This window comes from Spermophilus citellus (assembly GCF_964194105.1).
Source record: "Spermophilus citellus genome assembly, chromosome: 12".
Classification (NCBI taxonomy): Eukaryota; Metazoa; Chordata; class Mammalia; order Rodentia; family Sciuridae; genus Spermophilus; species Spermophilus citellus.
In genome coordinates this window covers 122,491,660-122,515,282 of record NC_138198.1, presented here as the reverse complement: position 1 = coordinate 122,515,282, position 23,623 = coordinate 122,491,660, and the positions used below count along the sequence as shown (strand labels likewise).

The following is a 23,623-nucleotide window of genomic DNA, read 5'->3' as shown; positions in this document are numbered from 1 at the left end:
CTGTCTATGTTCTTTTCAAGTTGAAATACTTTGTCTTCATTGTCTGATGTTCTATCTTCTTTTTTTTTTTTTTTTAAGAGAGAGTGAGAGAGGGGGAGAGAGAGAGAGAGAGAGAATTTTTAATATTTATTTTTTAGTTTTCGGCGGACACAACATCTTTGTTGGTATGTGGTGCTGAGGATCGAACCCGGGCCGCACGCACACCAGGCGAGCGTGCTACCGCTTGAGCCACTTCCCCAGCCCTGATGTTCTATCTTCTAAGTGTTCTACTCTGCTGGTAGTATTCTCAATTGAGTTTTTAAGTTGGTTTATTGCTTCCTGCCTTTCTAGGATTTCTGTTTGTTTGTTTTTTATAATCTCTATCTCCCTGTATAGTTGATCTTTTGCTTCCTGGATTTGTTTATGTATTTAATTGTTGAAGAGATCTTTCATTGTCTGATTTTGAGGTCTAATGTCTTCCTTGAGACTCCAGATCATCTGAAGCATGTATCTCCTGAATTCCTTATCTGACATTCCATCTGCTGCAGATATTACCTTTTCTAATGTTGAGTTGACCTGCATTGCTTGTGGTCCTTTCTTTCCTTGTCTCTTCATACTGTTCGTGTTTCTTTCTGCTTACTGAGACTGTTGTGTTATTGAATTTTCCCCCTATATATTTGTATTACTCTTGTATAGTTGCAAAGTCTCCCGCGCAGGCGTGGGCAGGGGCTCTGCTCCTCCTCCAATTGGGGCACTATGCCTACCACATCGGCAGGCCGCTGGGCCTGTTCTCCTGGTTTGTAGCAGGTGCGCCTACCTTGCAGGCGCGTGGGGCAGTTCTGCCACTCCCAGGTTGCTGGGCCTGACCTGCTGGTGGGTTGCAGGTCCAGCTACCTTGCAGGCGCGGGGGGAGGGCACACACCTATTTGTATTTAGACAGTTATGCCAAATGGAGGTCGTAATGCTTGGGATGAAAGTTGGGGGGAAGGGGAAGGTAGGTGCTCTTGAAAAGAAAGAAGGAGAGGGAGATAGATAGCATAGAGGAGAATGGAAAGAGCAGTAAAACTTGGAAGGGGAGAGAGAGAGGGAAAAGGGAGAGAAAAAATTTAAATGAAATAGGAAATAAAATTAGGTATTAGAGATCCATTTTCTTCTCTTCCCGTAGGCAAAGCTATTTCATAAAGGGTTGGTTAGATTCCCTTCACGCTCTCCGGGTGGGCGGGGCTATTAGTAGAGCCGGGAGGGCACGGGCTGTCTGCTGGGCCAGGCGGGGACACTTCTCGCTGCGCGGGCCACCGGGGGCTGCCTGTAGAGCCGGGCAGCTGCGGCCACGTGGCTAAGATCCGGGCGGCCTACCAACGGCATTTCTTGTAGAAATAGACAAAGCAATCATGAAATTCATATGGAAAAACAAAAGACCCAGAATAGCAAAAGCAATTCTAAGCAGGAAGTGTGAATCTGGAGGTATAGCAATACCAGAGGTCAAACTGTACTACAAAGCAATAGTAACAAAAACAGCATGGTACTGGTACCAAAACAGGCGGGTGGACCAATGGTACAGAATAGAAGACACAGAGACTAATCCACAAAGTTACAACTATCTTATATTTGATAAAGGGGCTAAAAGCATGCAATGGAGGAAGGATAGCATCTTCAACAAATGGTGCTGGGAAAATTGGAAATCCATATGCAACAAAATGAAATTGAATCCCTTTCTCTCGCCATCCACAAAAATTAACTCAAAATGGATCAGGGAGCTAGATATCAAATCAGAGACACTGCGTCTGATAGAAGAAAAAGTTGGCTACGATCTACAAATTGTGGGGTCGGGCTCCAAATTCCTTAATAGGACACCCATAGCCCAAGAGTTAACAACCAGAATAAACAAATGGGACTTACTTAAACTAAAAAGTTTTTTCTCAGCAAGAGAAACAATAAAAGAGGTAAATAGAGAGCCTACATCCTGGGAACAAATCTTTACCCCCCACACCTCCGATAGAGCCCTAATATCCAGAGTATATAAAGAACTCAAAAAATTAAACAATAAGATAACAAATAACCCAATTAACAAATGGGCCAAGGACCTCAACAGACACTTCTCAGAGGAGGACATACAATCAATCAACAAGTTCATGAAAAAATGCTCACCATCTCTAGCAATCAGAGAAATGCAAATCAAAACCACCCTAAGATACCATCTCACTCCAGTAAGATTGGCAGCCATTATGAAGTCAAACAACAACAAGTGTTGGCGGGGATGTGGGGAAAAAGGTACACTTGTACACTGCTGGTGGGGCTGCAAAATGGTGAGGCCAATTTGGAAAGCAGTATGGAGATTCCTGGGAAAGCTGGGAATGGAACCACCATTTGACCCAGCTATTGCACTTCTCGGACTATTCCCTGAGGACCTTAAAAGAGCGCACTATAGGGATACGGCTGCATCAATGATTATAGCGGCACAATTCACAATAGCTAGACTGTGGAACCAACCTAGATGCCCTTCAATAGATGAATGGATAAAAAAAATGTGGCATCTATACACAATGGAATATTATGCAGCACTAAGAAGTGACAAAATCATAGAATTTGCAGGGAAATGGATGGCATTAGAGCAGATTATGCTAAGTGAAGCTAGCCAAGCCCTAAAAAACAAATGCCAAATGTCTGCTTTGATATAAAAAGAACAACTAAGAACAGAACAGGAAGGAAGAGCATGTGGAAAAGACTACAGTAAACAAAGATGAATGGGGGGAGAGAAACGGAGAGAGAAGGGAAAGCATATGGAAATGGTAGGAGACCTTCAAGGATACATAAAATTATAAGAGGCTATGAGGGGCAAGGGGGAGGGAAAAAAAAGGGAGAGAATTGAACAACAGCAGGGGAGATAGAGAGGGAAGATGGGAGGGGAGGGGAGGGGGGATAGTAGGGGTTAGGAAAGGTAGCAGAATACAACAGACACTAATATGGCATTATGTAAAAATGTGAATATGTAACAGATGTGATTCTGCAATCTATATTTGGGGTGAAAAATGGGAGTTCAAAACACAATTTGAGTCTAATGTATGAAAGATGATATATCATGAGCTATGTAATGCTTTAAATAATCAATAAAAAATTAAAAAAAAAAAAAAAAAAAAAAAGATCCGGGCGGGCGGGGTGGCCGTTTGCTGAGCGAGAGCGGGGCCTCCCGGGACGGCGGGATGGCGGGTGCTGTCTGCGGGTTCCGGCGGGCCGCGCCGCTCGGGGCCCGCCGCCACTTTCTAAAGCAGCTGGTGGCCGCAGGATTGTACCTCTGCACCCGCTGGGGGGCCGACTGTAGAGCCGGGCAGCTGCGGCCGCGTGGCTACGAGCCTGGCAGGCATGGTGGCCGTTCGCAGAGCGAGAGCAGGGCCTCCCCAGGCCGGCGGGATGGCGGGTGCCGTCTGCGGGTTCGGGCGGGCCGCGCTGCTCTAGTTACTAGATTGTTAAAGCAGATTAGGGGAGATTTCCTTGAAATTTTTAATGGTGTTGTAGAGTTACAAAAACAAATTATGGTTGGTCTTTTTTGCTATTGTATTTTCATTTTAACCAGATAGAAGGCATCTGTCTCAAGCATAGATAAAAATCTAAGTGGGGCTTTGCTAGCTGCTATGGTAACCCAAATGATTTTCCCTTTTGTGGAAGTGATTCAATGAGATTTATAAATAACTTCCTGTTGAAAAAAATATAAAAATAAAAATAAAATTCATCTGAAATAAATACATAGCTGCTTACTATACTTTTAAGTCTTTTAGTTAGATTAGACTTTATATTGTGTGCGTCTGTGTGTGTGTTTCCTAAGCCAGCATCCCTTGCATATAATATATTCTATTCCATTCTAAGTGATTTATATTCTGTTGCAAATCTTTCTGTGGCTCCAAACTTAAATGAAAAAGATTATCATATAAAGAAAATTATATATCAAAAACAAAAAGTAGTAAACTACAGTAATTTTAAGATTTTCAAGTGCCTATAATTATTTTCCTTTGTCTAACACTTAAGGAGCTCATGTGATAACAAAAGCAAAATAAAAGACACAAAAGCCGGCAAGTTCATATGAAATGATGTATTCTGATGACCATTTTTTTTTTTGTTCATTTCTATTCTAATTTTATTTCTTTTTTTAAAAAAATTATTTTTTATTAGTTGCTCGAGACAATACAATGATCTTGACATATCATACATTTGATTCAATGGGGTATGAATTCTCATTTTTCCACGTGTACAGATTGCAGGATCACATTGGTTATACAGCCACGTATATACATACAGCAATACTAGTGTCTGTTGTATTCTGATGACCATTTTATTAAAACACATACACAAAAAATGTCTTCTCATTTCTGCATGATGTTACAGTAGAATAAAGATAAATATTTCTTATATTTTTAAACTTGCATTTTTGAATTAAGCCATTGAGTGCTTATTGAATGTCTACTATGTCCCAAGCACATCGTTCTAGAGGTTGAAGTTGTACCAGAGAAGAAAGAGATTTGAATGTCCACCCTCAAGGAGCTCCCATTGTGATTACCTGTGAAATCTGACTGAGAAATTCAAGTGAGTATTAAAAAAGAGTAGTTTTCCAAAGACTCACTTTTATCAAGTTAGCAAGCTGTTCACATTTTTAAATGAAACAAAACTTATATTATGAATGAAAATGAATTATCTTGAATATGATGGAAAAACTGGAAAATAGAATTGTATAAACTATAACGCAAACTAGCCCTGTTTTGGGAGTTTAACACTCCTGATTACCCTCCCACATATAAATATTTACACAGCCAACTCTACTTTCTGTATGGAAAATGAAGGGACTGGGGGCAGAAAGTCAACTGAACTTTCTAAATATCCTCCAAGTGTGTTATGGAGACAGGAAAGCTGGCTGCCTCCACCCCTCCACAGCAGTGTGTTCACAGGACAGCCCTGCATAAACTAAGTCTTTGCATACTCCAAACCCACAGGTTAGCTTTAGTCCTTGAATTAAATGCCTTTATTAATGAAGTTGCAGAAGAGGTTGACAGAATAAAATTATTAGTGAATATGGAACTTCCTGTTTCATAATTGTTTTTTCTTAAAGTACATAATTAATTTTGAAATCACAAGGCTAGCTCCTTCTGAATACTAATAGCATGATTTTCAGAAAGTATATCATTGTATGTCTTGGGAGATGAATGAAGAAAGATCAAAGGAAGATGAAAAATGTGTTTTTAACATAAATAAAATAACATTCATTTATATGCAGTTAAATCAAGTAATTTCTCCTGTTAAGGAGCATTTTTAAACTCAGAACATTTATCAAAAAATCAAAGACAGACAATGGAATTATTTAAGACTAATATGCTTGTACAATCTAACAAAAAGGGAAATAATGTATATATAGCCTAATATAAATATATCATTACCATGGATTAGCAGGACATTAGCTAACAGTGTATGGGGGTTTACCCAAGAGTGTCTGAGTCACCATAATTAGATGTGTGGCATCATTACATTTCTGTGGACTCTTCTGAGTCCATAGAAATACTATCAATCACATTTTATTGTAATTCTTTTCATTTTAATGTAATATAAACAAGAAATCAGTTTGCTAATTGCTAATTGATCTAGAATCAGTTTTCATTCGTGTCCTTTTATTTTGGCTTAGTTGTTTATTTCCTTAGTAATAAAAACTAAGGGAACAGGATTAAAAATTTCAAAATAACAGGAAGTGAATAAGCAGTGTTTATATTTCTCAAAAAATCTGGCTTTCCAGTCTCTGAAACAGAAAATGTAACCCATGTGTAAGGGAAGCTGCAGAGTCAGAGACCAGATTAAAATTTTGGTTGCTGGAAATTTTGTTTTCACCTCATCTCCCAGTCTGAATATTTTCTTCTCATCAACTCTTTCACAAGTAATCCTTCTAACGTCTCAATTTAAAATCTTCCTCCAAAACTCTTCTTTTGCTGTTTTTCTCTTAACTATCTCTGCCTCCTCAGATTTATAGATTTAATTTAATTTTAATTTATAAATACATAAATAAATACTAAGAATTCTGTGGATTCTTAGAATTGGGTGTATCATTTCCATCCTTGCCTGCTTTGACACCTATTAGACTTCCCTAAATAATTCAAATCTCTTAATCAATAACAACCAGAGGGCATATTGGCTTGGTTATGTCTATAGGCTGCCAGAATTTATGTACTTCTCAGTGTCAAGATAACATAAATATGCAAACAAGACGACATCATAAGGTTTGGTAGAAGCCAGAGGATGGTGGGTTAGATTTAGGAAATCTGGATCAAGTCTCATCCTTAATAAGCTCATTAAACTTTTTGTATTCATTTACAATAAGGAGAGAGATGATATGATCTATGACTGCCCTGAGAGTGTTTTTTTTTTTACTTTATTTCACAGTGCATGAGTCACAGGCCATCCAGCATGGTACTTACTTGCTGGAAGTAGTGCTCCCTAGAAATGAGGGCAGCATGAGTCGAAATGATCTGAAGTATGAATTAGACAGGGCACGAAAAATAAAAATATAAAATATCTCACTAAGAAACATATATATATATATATCTTACATGTTATATGATAATGTTATATATTGGGTTTACTAATAAATATTATTAATATTATTAACAAATATATTAATTTCACTTATTTGTCTTTTAATTTTTTAGCTACTTTAAATTGAAAATCATGCTTGAGCTATATTTATATTGGACAGCACAACTCTAGAGTATCCGAAAAGTTTCAAAATGTTTCTTTTTTATGGAGAATTTTACAGAAATAGAAAACTATGTTTTGATTTTTTAAAAGCATGTTCAACATGTTTTGGCAACATTTATGTTTCAATCATGTAGAGTTTTCCTATATATGTTTCAAATTAAGGTGATTGCTCATAACATTATTGGCAAATATATTCTTGAAAAGTGTGTTCTGATAATGAAACTGTACACCAAAATGTCTATGGCTGTTATTTAAATATATGTGTACAGGTCATTTTATTCCTGGCCATACAGTTACATAATGCAGTTGTCATATCACAAGCAAATGGACATCATTAAAAAAATTAGATACATCTGCTCAACAGTTCAATCTAAACTTTGAGAAATCCCACCATTTAGACAATGTGCAAAAAATGATGACTAACTTTTAAAATGTGTATTTGTTAAAATATCTGCTGTACTGGAAGTCAGAGGCCAAGAATCATATTACCCATTCATGCTCTCTGAACAGCATTATTTTAAAACTTAACTGTATTTAAATTTTAGCTTAAACTTTGGCAAAGAATAAACATCTAGAAAAATTGTGGACTTAAAATTTGTTGGATGTGAAAAATTCTATCTTGTTCTTATCCCTCTCTGCATGAAGATTTATTTTTCTAATGCAGTTTGTATGAGCAATCAGGACATGATGTAAACAGAAAGGAGACAGAGAATTCTAGCAAGATACCAGCACCCTAGCATGGGAACGGGTATTAAAATTTATCTAGTGAAACCAACTGTGTTACTTAATTGCTTAAGTAGAGGAGGAGTTGAAGCATTTCAAGGACAAAAACTCTATGTCCAAAACATTTCCACATGTAGTACCCTTATAATTAATATTCTTACCCTAAGTTCCTAATAATTCCAATATCTTCACTTCGCCTCTCCACTGGCTGCTTATACACCCTAGACACCATACTGCACTAGCATTTCTTCCCAAATCAATGACAAATACCTCTTATTACCTCCTCCCATCCTCCTTGTAACTGTCCCTTTTGACCCAGCCCTGAGTCTGTCAATCAACTCTACTGCCTTTCCACCATCTCTCACTTATTTCACATCTCCCCTCCCCTCCTCCTGTGTACTCCATTTTTAATAGATAAGTCTCATCCTGGCATTCCATCCATCTCACCAGCTTAGAAAACCCTAACAGGTCAATGCCATCTATCTGACTGCTCTGCATGTGCCCCTGAGCACCTGCTCATATTAGAGAAAACACCTGCTTGGGTCTCTCCTCAAGTTCTTGGTTCTGAATCTCAAAGGGGCTTTCACCACTGCCGACTCAACCTTATCCCATTTCACTTCTCTTCCACTAGACTCCTGTCTTCCTTAAGGCATCTTCGTTGATAAAATTGTTATGTTTTCCCACACTCTACACCTCTCAATCTCAGGATGCCCATGTGCTATGTGTTTCTGCAGAGGGATTGTCCATGCCCTCAAGTCAGGCTTCCTGTTCTTAGGCACATCTCATCCCAGCTCACCTACTCAAAGGCGGGTCTCCTGCCAACACAGAATCCTTGCTCCTGTGTTACATCAGTTCAGACCCCTGCTTTAGGCCATTCTCATCAGTAAGAGAAGTGTTGTGATACCTTCAACTTCAAAAAGTGATCTTGATCCCTGCTCAGGAGCCATCCCATTTCTCCGGATTTTTATAATAAAAATCTTTAAGAAAAAAATTTTCTCTTTCTATTCTCTCCTGAAGTTACTCTATCAATTTCAGCCCCAACTTCAAACAAAATCAGAGAAGAAATGATTTCTACATCACTAAATCTAATTAATGGTTAACTCTACACCTGAAATTCCTGTTTTATTTGAATAATCGGTAGCATTTTATATGATTGTTATTTCCATCTTTCCAGAATCCCTCACTCACCTGGCTTAAATCAACCCAGATAATATTTAAATACATAGTAATATTAATAATTTTTCAAAGTTAGGATTTCAATTAAATAGCTAGTTTATTTCCTCTAATACAGTGTCCAGTTTTCCTTTTTGTACCCGAGGTCTCAAGTTCATATTCTATCACATTTGAGCATCTGTAGTTGGTGAAAACTTGGCATCAGGAATAAGAATCATTCTGTGCAATATAATCTTGGAACATAACCTAAATCTGTTTATTTAAAATACAAAGTCATGAGGTCAGGGACCAGATCCTGGCATTTCAAATATCCTCATCTGCTTCAGTGTATGGAAAATATGTTTCTCCTATAAAGCTTACTTAAATGATACTATACTTATAAAGTAACAGATAACATGTTTATAATTGATAGCATAGAAACCATCATATATATATTTGTATGTGTGTGTATAAATCTTCCAAAAAAAAAAACTCATTAACAGCGTAAGCTGAAGTTTTTTTTTAACTTCATTCAAACCATAGAAAAGAGAGAAGAAGAAAATGAATGCTAATTCAAATACTAGTTCTATTTTACTTCAAGAGGAAATAAAAGATGTTTAAAGTTTGTATACATGGGGGGCAGTTGCTAATAAATAGGTTCTAGTATTTTTACTATGGATACACTGAATACTATATAATCCATTAGCAACATAAATTTTATGTGTACTCTTCCACTTGTTGAAATAAAACTAAAATGTATATGACGCTCTCCTTTGATAATAGTTGCATCTTTCCATAGTTTTAAGAGGGCGTGGTCACTAAGTAGTCATCAACATCACACATTGAAAATAAATCAAGGAGAGTCAACCTGCTCCCGATAACATTCCCAAGCACTTCAAGTATTTCTATTGTGTACAACAATCTTCACTGAAAACCTGTAATGAAATTTCCTCTGAGAAATCAAAAGATAGCTTCTCTTTAATATGTTTTAAAATAAGAAAGAAAGCCATAAGTATTGAAGAGGAGGCAAAACAATTCAAATGTAAAAGCTGCTCCTTATTTTTTCTCAACAAGCATTTTATTTGTACTTGTTTTTAGTAAATCTCTTTCACAGACCCAAATATTTATTTGCCTTTCATTTGTTATCTACCATGAACCAGGTACTAGGCTTGATGCAAATGAAAAATATGAACTCATACACAGGTGCACACACACACACACTGAAACCTATTGTCCCTTCCTCAAGTGATCCATATTTTCATACTTTATTAGAAAAATATCATAAAACACTGTAAACACCTCCCTGGTAGTCAGGGACACAGATCCACAATGCCAGATATGTCTCCGTAACAATTACTGTTCCTTATTTTCATCATTGATTTCTGTTCTCTATTGCCAAAGAAAAGAGTGGAACACTTGATAGAATTGTGATTGATTGGCTATACGGAATATTGAAATTGATCTTTGGGTTGTTGTCTCCCTTCCTCCTCTTTGTACTTTATTAATTCAATGCCCATTTCAAAACTCTCTGTTTAACTTCTACCAGATTCACATTCCTGAAATACCAGCATAGCACTGTGAACATACTCTGGAGCCAGAAAGACAGTGCCTAGAACCCTGGCTCCAACACTCACTGTATCTGTGGCTGTAAGTAAATGATTTGACATTTCTGAACACCAGATTTCTTCATGTGTAAATGAAGGTAACTTGTAAAATGAAGTTCAGTTTATTGCAGAGCTATCAGAATTGAAGACATGTATGTCAATCACCTTGCACACAGGAAACACCATCTGTGTTGGCAAGATATGCTGCTGATGGTGAGAATGAGGTAAGAATGATATACTCCATCTCAGAAACTTGCCATCACCCTCACTGAAGGATATATAAAACTTGAAACATTGTGTGAATTTTAAGATTTCCACAAACATTTTCTGCTCCACCTATGTGGAGCACAATGTCAACTATTCACAAAGTGCATTTTTCATGTTCTGATCTCTCAGATTACTTCCCACTATTCTTCCATGCTTTATGCTAATTAGGGCCTTTAAGTTGACTGCTTCCACAAAGTAAGAATATTTCTCTTGTTTTGAGCAACTATCTAAGTTTCACTAATTTTTCAATATTCAGCAGAAAGTTGAACCTCTTTCAAAGTCTCATGAGTTCTTCTAATACTAACATCTCTGCTAAAAATAAAAATTTTTAAGATTTTGATGGATCTCAATTAACCTTGTCAAATCAGCATAAAAATAAGGCACTTTTTCAATTAAAGGTGACCTGAGAATATTTTTCATATATTTAATAATCATATTCATTATCTTTCTGCCTCTAAGAATTAGCTAAAATACATAAATTAGAGGTCATATCCACTGCAAGAGGCAAGAAGCTCTGTACCTGGGATGAAGCAACTGTTGAAGCTAGTGAACATGCAGAATTCAAAAGAGAAACAAAAAAAATAACATTATTTCACAAGAAAACTATTTTTAAAGTTTCTGAAAAATAAAGCAATTCACATAAACTATTTCTCCAGATATTTTAAGTCCAGATTGCAAAATGACACAAAACCTATAAATATTGCCTGACTAACTTATTGAATTCCTTTCCAATTTACTATTTATCAAAAATATGGAAAAAATGGAATTCAAGAACATTTAATGTGTACATAAGGACATTTATGGATAACAAAAAGATTATAAAAACAGAAAAATGGGTATTCATGTAAATAAGATTATTAAGAAATATCATTATATAGTTTGGTGCCTTATATTACTTAAACATTTCTAATGGCATCTTTTATTTTAAGAATATCTTCCTCATATTTATGTCCAACTGATTTACCCACTGGGCATTTATTTGATAATTTATCTTTGTAGAAAACATAAGCAAATTCTTCCCAATTGATCACAGAGATTTTTTTCCTTTAGTCCTGCAATTTATTTCTGTATAGTTGAACATCAATTTCTTTTCTTTGTTCTTAAATACAAGATTTTATGATTTTATTCCATGTCCCTATCTCTTCCACACTATACAGGTAACATATAAAACAAAGTCGGTATCATTGCAATATTTAAAGTACACTTTTCTGTTAAGGATGAAAAGAATTCAGCATGAAGTCTCATGAAATGAAAAGTGCATAGACTTTGCATGACAATTTCACTGTTTTTACTACAAGAATACAGATTACTTCAAACACATTCATTTATATGCACATGGAACTAGAAAGTAAGGGTTCAGTATCAATCTATTCTATGACTGTCTAAAATTGGAGTTGAAATTCTTACCTGAGTTTTATTTAGAGTGCAGTTTTTTTTTTTTTTTAAGACAGAAAATGCATGAAGCTGTCAGAATAGATAATACCTAGAGTGGAAAAAAGGAAGGGAAGCGAAGAAATCAACTGCATTTTAAAAAGATCCTCCAAATCCTGCTTCCAGACCTACAGTAAGTAGTTTTCCTCTATATCTTATAAGCAACTGTCTTTTCCTTTGCTATGAGAACACAGGCTTTGCCTAGCAGGAAAGTATGAAAATTAAACAGAAAACCAGAAGGTTATGAAATTCTCTTACCCTCTGGGCTTGCGGGACTGTGCTAGCGTCTCAGTTGCAGACACATGTGTAAACAAGAGAATTTCCTGCATCCTTTTCTCATCTGAGCAGCTCCGGGGTCCTGGCCAACGGGATTATTCCAGTATTAAGGACACCCCACGCTAACTCCAAAAGGATTCCCATTGGTTGTGAAGTTCTCTCAAAACCGATACCACAACACCCTCTTTGGATCACAAGTAAGATAACCAAAATAAAATAATTTCAATGTTCTTAAAGCATTAAGTATTTGTTATTCAAAGCTTTCCAGACAGCCCATTTGAAACTATGTTCTGTGAGCAGAAAAGGAAGAAAATACCTACCTCCTCATTCACACGTATATTTAGTATTTAATAATAATAACTTCTAAAAATGGGAAAGCCTAAAGCTAAAATAACAAAAACTATTAAAGCCCCTATCTGGAAAATAGTTAAAGGAAAATTCTACTGCAGGTCATAGAACAATGGAAAATATCACTTGTTCAATTTGGTTTGCAAATTGCCAAAAAAAAAGAAAAAGAAATCATATTTAATAAAGTTTCTGAGAATACAACTCAGAATACAAAAACTATCTGTCAGTCCTTGGATCTTAGTCATGTTGGAAGGGAATGTGACCTGCAGTCCCAGGGACTCACAGGAGAGTTCCCTGGCCTCTTCCCAGGGGAAGGAGTGGCTTTCCAGTGACATGACTCAGCTGTCAGGAAGTGTGGTGATGAGGGGTGCTGGCAGACCACGGAGAAGAGAGCTTTCCTGGCTGACAGAGGACACAATTCCCCAAGGAAAAGAGCAAGGGCAGAGGAGATGATCAGTATGCTCCTCATGAGTGACCAGGACAGCTTTGGACATTAGGAAGTAAATGTCAAGTAAATGAGTTTATTCTTCCACCTTTTAATTTGGAGGATTATTCTTAGCTGAATATCAGGGTTTTTTTAAAATATTTTTTTAGTTATAGTTGGACACAATACCTTTATTTTATCTTATTTATGTTTATGTGGTGCTGAGGATCGAACCCAGAGCCCCACACGTTCAAGGCCAGCACTCTACCGCTGAGCCACAACCCCAGCCCAGCTGAATATCAGTTTTTATCATTTATTTCTACTTCACAACATCCTTTCCTTCTCATTCCCTAACTCAGTGGAAATGTGACCATTCTCCCTACAGAATCAACAAACCCTTTTGAGCTATCTGGCTCCATCACGCTTCCCTTCGTCTTTGAATTCTCCCCCTCCCTGGACTTCCCCATGGGATTTTAAACACCATAAAGTCCTCAGGTGATTTCACTTGTGCCCATAAATTTCAATTTCCATCTAGTCATTTTCATTTGCAGGAACCTTTGTCTCTCCTTCATAGTCAAGTGATTGGAAGAGCTCTCCCCAGCCAATAACCCCATTTAATCTGGATCCACTTCCTTTAATGCATCAAAGTAAACACACACACACACACACACACACACACACACACACACACACGCCTTTATGTGAAAAAAAGATAATGTTTACAAACTCTGTTCTGTCCTCACTTTAACGGATCTATGCTGCCCTTGGATGCCCTTCGAAACCCTGTCCATGTGAAGCTTACCTTGGCACAACTCTCTCCTGACCTTCATCTCTAGCTGCCTCTTCCCACCTCCTCTGGGGTGTCCATTCTCCTCCCATCCTTTATTAGACATCAGGTAGGTTCTCAGATAACGTACCCATTCTCTCTTTGGTTAGTGTCAAACATGCTCATGGTTTCAATTACCATCTCTCTTTCAGATGACTTCTCAATATCTGTCTTTGGCCCCAATCATCTTCTGAGTCTCCAATACTTATTCAATAGCGCATTGTGTCCCTGCACTAGAAAATATCACAGATACGGAACCAACATGTTAAATCTGAAGTCATCATCATGCCGTGGGCCTACTAAGTTATACCAACAAATTCCAACAGAGCTTATAGATGACTAAACAAAAATCCTGGAAGTCACCATGACTCCTGTTCTACACCCACTCCAATACCAGTTCCTTGTGATTGTCATCCATAACTTCGCCATTCTTCTCTCTTCGCACTGCCACCACCCTGGTTCAAGCACATAACCATTCCAAATCACTGCAGTGTCCTCTTAAATCTCTGCTCTGCTCCCAAACTTGCTCTTGTTGTTCAGTGAGAGATACAGCAGCCTCCATCCAGTTCACATACTACTTGACACTCAGAAGATTTCTAATCCTCTGGTCAACTCTCTCCTTGTCAAGCTCCTCTTATTTTCCAGAATGAAGCTTTTCTGTATTTTTTTTTAATTTCTTGCTTATATCATGCACTGATCCCTTCTTTTTTTCTCTCCTCAGTGTTGGAATACTCCAAAGAACCATCAGTGGTTCTGTTCTTATTCCACATCTTTTGTCAGGGTGATCACATCTATTTTTGAGGCTTTCTTTTATCATATATATCATTGTAGATTGCATTGTGAACTCCAAAAAGATATGCTGAAATCCTACCCAATGCCTATGGACAGGACCTACTTAGAAGTAGTATCGTTACAAATGTAATCAAGTTCAGCCATGCAGGATGGGGCCAGAGCTAATCCAATGTCTGGTTCCTTGTAAAAAGAAGGGCATTTGAACTCACACAGCAGGGGTATGCCATGGCAAGACAAAAGCAAAGATTGGGATGATGCATCTACAAGCTAAGGACTGCCAAAACCCACCATCAGCTAGGAAAAGAGAAGAATGGTCTCTCCTCAGGCCCTCAGAGAGAGCACAGGTCTGGGTGCATCTCCATTTTGGACTCCTAGCCTCCAGAACTGTGAGACAAGAACTGTCCCTTGTTTTAAATCACAAGTTTGTGTAATTGGTTACAGCAGCCCTAGTAAACTAATATACATAAAATTCCAAATATACAAGATATCCCCATAATAGTGCCTCAGCCTTCAGATCTGTACTTCCAACAGTCTAATGAAATATTCACTAGGAACCAGTCAAATCTCAGTGACACCAATTCTCTTGTATTTCTTCCAAAAACTTTCACTGTATTTCCATCTTAAGATACTATCACCCCACACTCCCTCAATCATTTTATTGTCCCTGAGTCCTTACACTACTTTGCCCCTCAAATTTAGTAACTCAGCTTTGTACTAAAACTTGAACAATCAGTTTATGTCTCTGTCTCTGCTTCGTCTTCTTCCGTCTTTGCAGAACCTGCACCAGTCAGGATTTTGTCTCACTATAATTTTTTACAGGAGGTTCCTAAATTACCATCTAGTGAACTCTGACTGTGAATGGGGGCACTGTCTCACTTGCAGCTTCCTCAAGTGAAGGATCATGTTTTCTCACACAGCCCCACCTCCCTTGGGGCCAGACAGTAGAGTGGATGTCCTGCTTCACACTTACTGCTAGGTCTGGCTCTCAGGTTCTCTGTTCACTGGTAGCATGATACTTACCACCATCAAGGAGACAGTAATCCAGGGTCTGTCTCCATCCTAGCTCAAAGGGTACATTGAAACCATGATCTATAATCTACATGCATACACACACACACACACACACACACACACACACACACATTCTTCTTGAGTGGATTCTAATTTTATTCTATACACTAGGCCTTCCCTGTGGATTCTGCTATTTGCCTATCCAATATCATTTCTCCCCTTCTTTTCCAACAATAAGAATTTTATTTTTGTTTAAGTCAACAATGTGATTAATTAAAGAAATTGCAATCTAGCCTCCTGTACAAATGCACTTGGCTGGGAAGTAAGTTTTGCCAATGAAACGTAAGTGGAAATCTAATGAGCATTTTCAAAACAAAACAAAACAAAACATAACAAATATGCTCAAGGTGCCGACCCATTTTACATCCTCTTTTTCCTTTTCTTCTTCCTGTCTTGAGAGGTCAGCAGGCTGAAGGTGGAGAAGCCACTGCTGTGTGATGGTGCTGTCCTGGGCCCCTGATTCCTGTGGAAGACACAGAGTGAGAAGAGCAGAAGGAGCCGGGCTGGCATAGCTCTCAGTGTTGCGGGGAAGGTGGTCATCTGGCTAAGACGCTGTCGGGTTTCTTCTGGGGCCTTCTTACTGAGTCAGGAGCTGCTTCAGGCTGACGGAAAATGGTAATGGTCTCTGCTGGAGAAACAATGGGAAATAACTTAATCAAAGCTGATTTTATTCCAGGTCATTATCCCCTAACTGGGAGGTCCAGAAGAAAGCATAAAATTGAAAACTCATACTGCAACCTCCACCCAGATATACATCCATCTCTTCCCCTGCTGTGAGGCATTTCCTCCTTCCCACGACTCAGGGTTAATGCCAAAGCTCTGCACTTAGTTACATGCTTTGCCTCAGAGACCATAAATTTCCTAAGGAGGTAATATTGTATTTGTCTTTGGGTCTTTTGCAAATAGACAAGTTAGTCAATGGACAAATGGCTGAGAGTATAAATGGTCAATGAATTGATGAATGAATGCTCTATGTGTGCATTGAAGAAAATTAAAATAATGAAAATATCTGAGAATTGGAGAAGTTGTAGAGACAATAAATTAGAAAAAAACCATGCCCTTATAACAGTGAAAAGGTCCATGGAGATGTTTAAATTTCTCCTACCATTTCTCCCTGCTTTTACAAATTAAAAGAATTAATAGGGCCAACATCATGCATATGTGCTTCTCCCAGACAACTTTTAAAAAACAGAAATACTAACCAAGTAAGACAAATAGAATTTTCTGGACCTTAGTAACTATTTAAACCAAGCCATACTTTTAAATTTTAAGTGCCACAATTTTAATGGTTTTAAAAATATTCAAAATGTGACAGTGTCAGTAACTGAAAATTTCTTGTAAGGAAGTCAATTGTGATTTTGACTGAGAATCAGTAGGTGGTTTAGAATTGTGATTAGAAACACACATTCACAAAATTCACAAAATTCCTAAGCCACAGCTCTGATGTTACAAAGTTGCCTTCGTTAATCAAGCCGGTGGACTGGGAGGTCATGGTCTTCTATTAAGCTAACTAACCTGTCCCCACCCTCCTACATCAGCCTCATAAACAAACCCAAAAGACAGTATGTGAGTCTGCTGTGACATATAGAAAATAACATTTTTAACTCTCTTACTATTTTAAAAATGGAAATTATTGTCTCTCAGTTGCTTTACAATCAATATATATTCTCAATAAGAATGCGAAGCTTTAGCATTAAGTCACTTATAGTTCTATTTTGTCAAAGGAAATGTTAAGGAAAAAAATGAGTAATGAATCTGATTTATAAAATCTAATACATTGAAAAGAGATGATGCCAGACAGACCTGAGATGGCATCTAGTGGAGTGTGCTCCCAGCAACATCTCTGAGCCTCATGCCTTCATTTATGAGGTGGATGTTAGACAGATTGTAAAGGTTAAGAGATAACAGACATAAAGTGCTGCAAAAGGTACTTAACATATGAATGAATGAAAGCTACCATCAGTAGTAATTATTATTATGCCGTCCTAACTACATTATCTATAAGGTAGTCTAAAGCAAAATGTTACATACTATGTACAAATGCTAAACAAATGTAGGCATGGTTTAGTTTGATGGCTTAACATATTGCTGCCAATAAGTGATAGTTTCTTGGTTGTGGTCTTGTTCTGGCACCCAACACTTAGGATATGACCAACACTATTAGGCACATTACTTATAATAAAATCCATGCATTTGTGTTTGTGAGACTCTGAACATTTCAGGAATGTTCCTTGGAAGATCTAATCACAAAAAAGTGACCCCAAAACAAACATTTTCCTTTTAAATCATCAGATATATAGTCATTAAAATTTTAGCCATAGAATTTTGCTTGAACTGAGCAAAAGTATATGGTTAACTTAATTATTTGGTTGATGGTAGGACATACTCCACGTTTTAGAAGGTTTTCTAGACTTGTCATGTTAACACTTATTGGGGAGCGCGGGGGGGGGGGTACTGTGTTGTAGACTGTGGGGTGCTTAGCAGCTTCCCTGGCCCCTGCCCACTGCAGTAGCACTCCAGTTGTGACAACCACACCTATTTACAGACTTTGCCCAGGTCCCCTAAGGAATAAAATAACTGTTGATCAAAATTCACTGTTTAGTGATGGAGAGTTGTAGAAAGATGAGACTCAGCTAGGCTTAGCTCTGCTGCTGGCAGATGACAGATTGTGGCCTTGGGTAAAGTGACTCCATGCTCCTAATCTTATTCTCTCTCTCTCTCTCTCTCTCTCTCTCTATATATATATATATATATATATATATATATATATATATATACACACACACACACACACATAGTCAGGAAATTAGATAATCTTGAAAGTCTATCTTACTAAAAATTGAAGCACTCTAATATCTCTTTCCACCCCCTCATATTCTCTCTCTCTCTCTCCCTCCCTCCCTCACATATTTCAAACACAGTCATTCACGTAGACATGCATTATGGTATCAAATGTGTAAGGAATGAAAATTTTTAAAAAGATGCAAAATCTACTATTAAGTGGAGTCAGAGTATTGTAATTATTTTGTAAGTAACTTCAATTCCAGGATTACCATGTACACAGAAACAAACAAATAAAAAAAGTTTTGTTCTGAATAAGTTTACATCAACATTGTTTAGCACTATTTTATCTCAGAATACAATTCAACATCTCTTATATTGATGAAAAGTGCTCTTTTACTATATATAATTACAATTTAATTTAGCCTCACTAATAAGACTATTCATACACTTAAAATGTAGAATATAATTTTAAGAAAAATAATTTTTTATTAATTTAGAAAACATATCTTTTTGAGCAGAATAAAAATGTACAGTTTCATTGAAATCTTAGAAGGACAAATATTTAATATGTGAAAATCAGGCCTATAAATAATATTAAACAACTTTCCAAAATAATTTAATAATGGTAATATATTTGGTAGTAGAGTATTAACCAGGACTACACCTACTTCTTCAATTAGAAATTATTTTTTGTTTTTATTTGAAACCAGAGAAGATTTAACTTTCTGGTTGAATGCTAAAAATTGTTAACACACAAATACAATAAAGCCAGCTTTGGTGTTAACAATTTCTCTTCTGTTGATGTCCCAGAGCCCTAAAAAATACCTCAGTTACTATTCTATTTGTAATATCTCTCATATCTTAAAATTAAAGTTATTGTATATTATCACTTAAATTAAGATAATTAATAGGATTTAGTGATACATGATGTTATTATAAAAACTTTCAAAATGTACAAAGTGGGAAAACCAATTCATCTTTCTTCTATTTAATCTCCAAATCATTACATAGGCAATACTCAGATAAGTTGTAGGCAATTTGAAAAATAACAAAATAATAATCATACATTAATATTTTGGCAGTATAAGGCCAGAATTAATCTTTATTAAACAAAAACATATTTCAGAATTTTTTATAAAGTAATGAAGTGTTTTCTCTAAGAGTCAATAAAAAAGCATATATTACACAGAAGTCATTTATGTCTAAAGTAAAAACTCTCCCACTAAGGCATAGAGGAACCTTGGATACCTGCCTACTTGGAAACTCTCCCCACATCTAATTTCCTCCAACAATGGTCCTTGGAGGTCATCCACAGAACCCAGACTCCATGGGATCACTTAGGAAAACAACTAACACAATAAAAGCATTACTTTACAGGTAAAGAATCTTGACTTCAGCAAGGAAAAAATATATGTCCAGGTTTCTTTTGGTCTATGTACTCATTAGCCTTTTATCAATTATCTGGAAATTAAAATATACCTTTGTCTAAAGATAATATATATTACATAAGTCAGAGATATTTATTATAAAGAGAACATAAATAAGCATAAAGAAGATTGCCACCCATTGCCTCCATGGTCAGAGAAATCTGGCAGGCATTACTGTACTTTTAAGGTCATCATTAGTGAATGATACAGATGATACATAGATAATCATGCTTATCTGTGGATACTATGTCCAAGTTGCACTAATCTGAGTGTGTTATCCTGTGTACTTAAAGACTTTACTGATGTCCTAGGCTTTTTCCTTCATGCTTGGTAAGGCATGTGTCCCAGCAGCCCTTTCAACTTGTGTGAGTGCCATCACGTCATTGTCTGACACCCATCCAGGTCTTTTTTAAACATGTTACCACAGAGAACAGAAACGTTGACATAGAACTGTGAACAGAGTAGTCACTGTAAGTGTATGCAAAATGATTCTGATCCAGGTAGCATCAGCTAAGTGGTGCAGTAGGGAAACCTGCAGCTGAGAAAAAATAAAAAACTTGTAAAACTTGTCAGAATCTCAGCGGGCACTCTCAAAAAAAGTTATACAAATGGTAATATGTATGTGAAAAGATGCATAGCATCATTAGATATTAGGAAGTGCAAAATGACAGATATTAGGAAGCAAAAATGACACATTATCTTAGACTTATTATGATGGCTTTAATCAAAATGATATAAGAAAAAGTGTTGATTAAAAAAAGTGTTGATGAGGATGAGGGAGAAATGGAAGTTTCATATGCGCTGAGACTAATACAAAAATGGACAGCTCCTTTAGAAAGTAATCTGGCAGTTCTTCAAAACAGTACACCGGACCTGTTGAAATTTAATTTAAAAAGGAGGCATATCCCCATAAACGATGATGGAATGAAATTCAACAATAAAGGTCAATGAAGTACTGATAATATGCTACAACATTGAAGAGACTCTAAAACGTGATGATAAATGAAAGAAGCCAGTCAAAACACGACAACACGCTGTAGGAATCCATTTGTAGGAAGTTATATTTTTATGAAATGTCCAAAGTGGAAAGGTGTATAAACACAGAAAGATGAGTCTCTGCACTGAAGTTGGGGGGAAACAGAGAGTAACTGCTCATGGGTGCAGTGTAAATGCCATGATTAAATCCTACTCTTTAAATAAGTGGACTATATGCCGTTGTGAGTTATAGCTCCATGAAACTAACTTATTTTTTTAAAAAGTCAGCCCATATGTGAGGCAGTGAGCTTGCCTAAGCTTTATCAGAGCTTCTTAAAATCAAGAGCAAGGCCTGGGAAATAACTAATATAACTTATCTCTGTAAAACAGCTCTCCTTTACTGCCTTTTCCTTCCCTCACTGCATGACGTTTCGCTACTCTATTGTAGTGGTCTCCACACGTTTCTGACTACAGAGCCATCGGCAAATTACATTGAGTATAAACCTATAATATATGATGTATATACATACACCCATACAAATGTATTCATTCATAAAAATATATTCATGAATTATTGTGCCAATATGTGCTATATATTATTGAACTATGAAAAAGCAAATTTGTTATTTTGCCTACAGTTTCTGATTACTTCAGCAATCCAGGCACATTGTCTGGGGAAGAAATGCAATTCCCAGCATATCCTGCTGCTAGACACCCCATCATCACCCTCCCTCATAATCCTTCTGTGACAGGACTGTGTGTGTCTTGACATCAGGTCCAGGGCCAGCTCACCCACCTATAGAAAGACACAAACATGTGCAGAACTACTGCCACTGTAAGTTTTCTGTTATCGTCACAGAAAAGCGCCTGAGGATGGCTGTCCAGTTCTCCGGGTGGCATGTGTCATTAAATAGGAGCACATTAAATGTCTTCTCACTATCATTCAGAGTAACCTCTACCCAAATTGAGGACAAGCCAGGTGCTGAGGGCTCATCTTTCACATACACACACCATCTTCCTTAAAATTGTTTTCTGTTCTTGGAATTCTGGCACTGGGTTTTCTCAGTTTTTGGTTTTGTATTTCTTTAACTTTTCTCCTTTTCATCGTTGTAGTGAGAAATTTGGAAAGGATGAGTTAGTTGAAGGCTATAGCAGGAAATCATTTTGATCAAAGGTCATCACGGTTTCTTCATAGCTCTGCCTCCCCAGCTCTGGGAATCCCTCCAGAGCAGTTCCCAGCCCTCTTCACCTCCTTATCCCCAGTTCCCAGCACTTTAGCCTGAGAAGTACTTGGTTTTCAATGAACACACTTTGAATAAGTGTGTAATTTACTCAATCAGTTATGCATCAGAGATTTGGTATTTTTCAGCATAAACATAAACACATGTCAATTAAATGTGCAACTTGGGGAAAACTTTCACAAATCAATGTGCCTTGGTCTTTGCTTGCTTGTTACTTATTAAAAAAAAAAAAAAAAAAAAGTCCTGATAGACAATCAGCATTGTCTGGTGAGATGGCAAACTCAAAGTGGGCGCTTACTACACTAACTCTTGGCAGATACTCCATTAGAAGTATTGTTAGAGGTAAAATAAACCATTCCTGGCAATTAGATTCCTCCCAAAATGGTAAATATCCAATATGAATTCATAAATAGAATATAGATTGATGAAAAGGAAGTAACAAATCTTAGAAAAAGCTAGATGATGTTATATTTGGAAAATTAATCAAGAAACTTCCTTTGCTGGCAAGTGGAGATTTTGGCCCTTGTAACCAGAAACTTTCACCATTAATTGAAAGAAATATGCTTGGACAGTTAGACTACAAAGAGGGAAAAGGTGTACTACCTACACGATTTCCAAGTACATCAAACTGTCGTAGGAAGTTGTTCTTCTATTAGATAGAAGGGCCACTCTTATGTTTGCTATTTCATGCCTGAAAGTGCTACCTCACTTGTCAGATTTATGGATTAGTGGTTTAATTAACACCCTGGTGTAAGCTCTATGGCTTCTGAACTAATTTCTAATCTAGTGCCTCTACCCTGTCAGCAAGTAATACCTTGATAATGAAAATCTATCTTTAAAAGATGGAAGGAAGTTTTCCATTTAATTCATTACAATATGCTTGTCAAACTTGTTTTTAACTTTTCTCCTTTTCATCGTTGTAGTGAGAAATTTAGGAAACTGTTCTTAGAGTCTTTCTGTTGTTTATTCATTTGCTACCAGGCAAAAAAACTCTTAGACTTACTCTAATGTTATACATTTGAGGCATATGACATTGTGAGCTCTTTAATTTGAATATTTTATTATTGATAGCAACTTTAAAATCCTCTCTACCATAGAACAACTTTATTTTTTTCAGCAGCATAATGATCTAAAGACTTCCTTGGGGCCCTTCCAATGATAAACTTTTAACTAGCAGAGTAAAAAAGAAACACTATTTTGCAGAACTGTGGGGAAAAAATGAGAAGTATTAGGCCAAGCAGGAAGTCACATTAGAAATCAAGGAGGAAAGTGGTTGTGAAGGCTGTTTTTATTGTGAGGGAATGTCTCTATAATTGGGAACTCTGGTTCTCTGTTTGGAGATGGCTCAGGGCATAGGCGGGAAGGAGACCCTGACAGGTGTGGCTCTGGTTCCTTGACTCTCACTCACATAAACCCGAGTCCAAACAGCTGTGACTTCAGCAGAGAAATCAACTGCAGTCTCCAACCTGTTGAAGTGCCCCACACAAAAGTCAGAACGAACCTCTCAGTCTGACATACAGTTAATAAGAAATACAGAGAAGAAGGAAAAAGTCACACTTATTAACATTTGTAACTAA

General features: G+C 37.0%; 1 protein-coding gene across 1 annotated transcript in view; it reads right to left on the bottom strand.

Moving 5' to 3' along the window:
* CCDC102B (coiled-coil domain containing 102B) overlaps positions 1 to 12,919 on the bottom strand; it is a 118,572-nt gene extending 105,653 nt beyond the window's left edge. The window contains exons 1-3 of the mRNA XM_081263279.1: positions 12,479 to 12,919; positions 12,141 to 12,240; positions 11,859 to 11,934 (exon numbers count right to left, since the gene is read on the bottom strand). The gene's annotated coding sequence lies outside the window, so the exon portion shown is untranslated. The remainder of the gene's footprint in view (positions 1 to 11,858; positions 11,935 to 12,140; positions 12,241 to 12,478) is intronic.
* Positions 12,920 to 23,623: the final 10,704 nt, after the last annotated feature.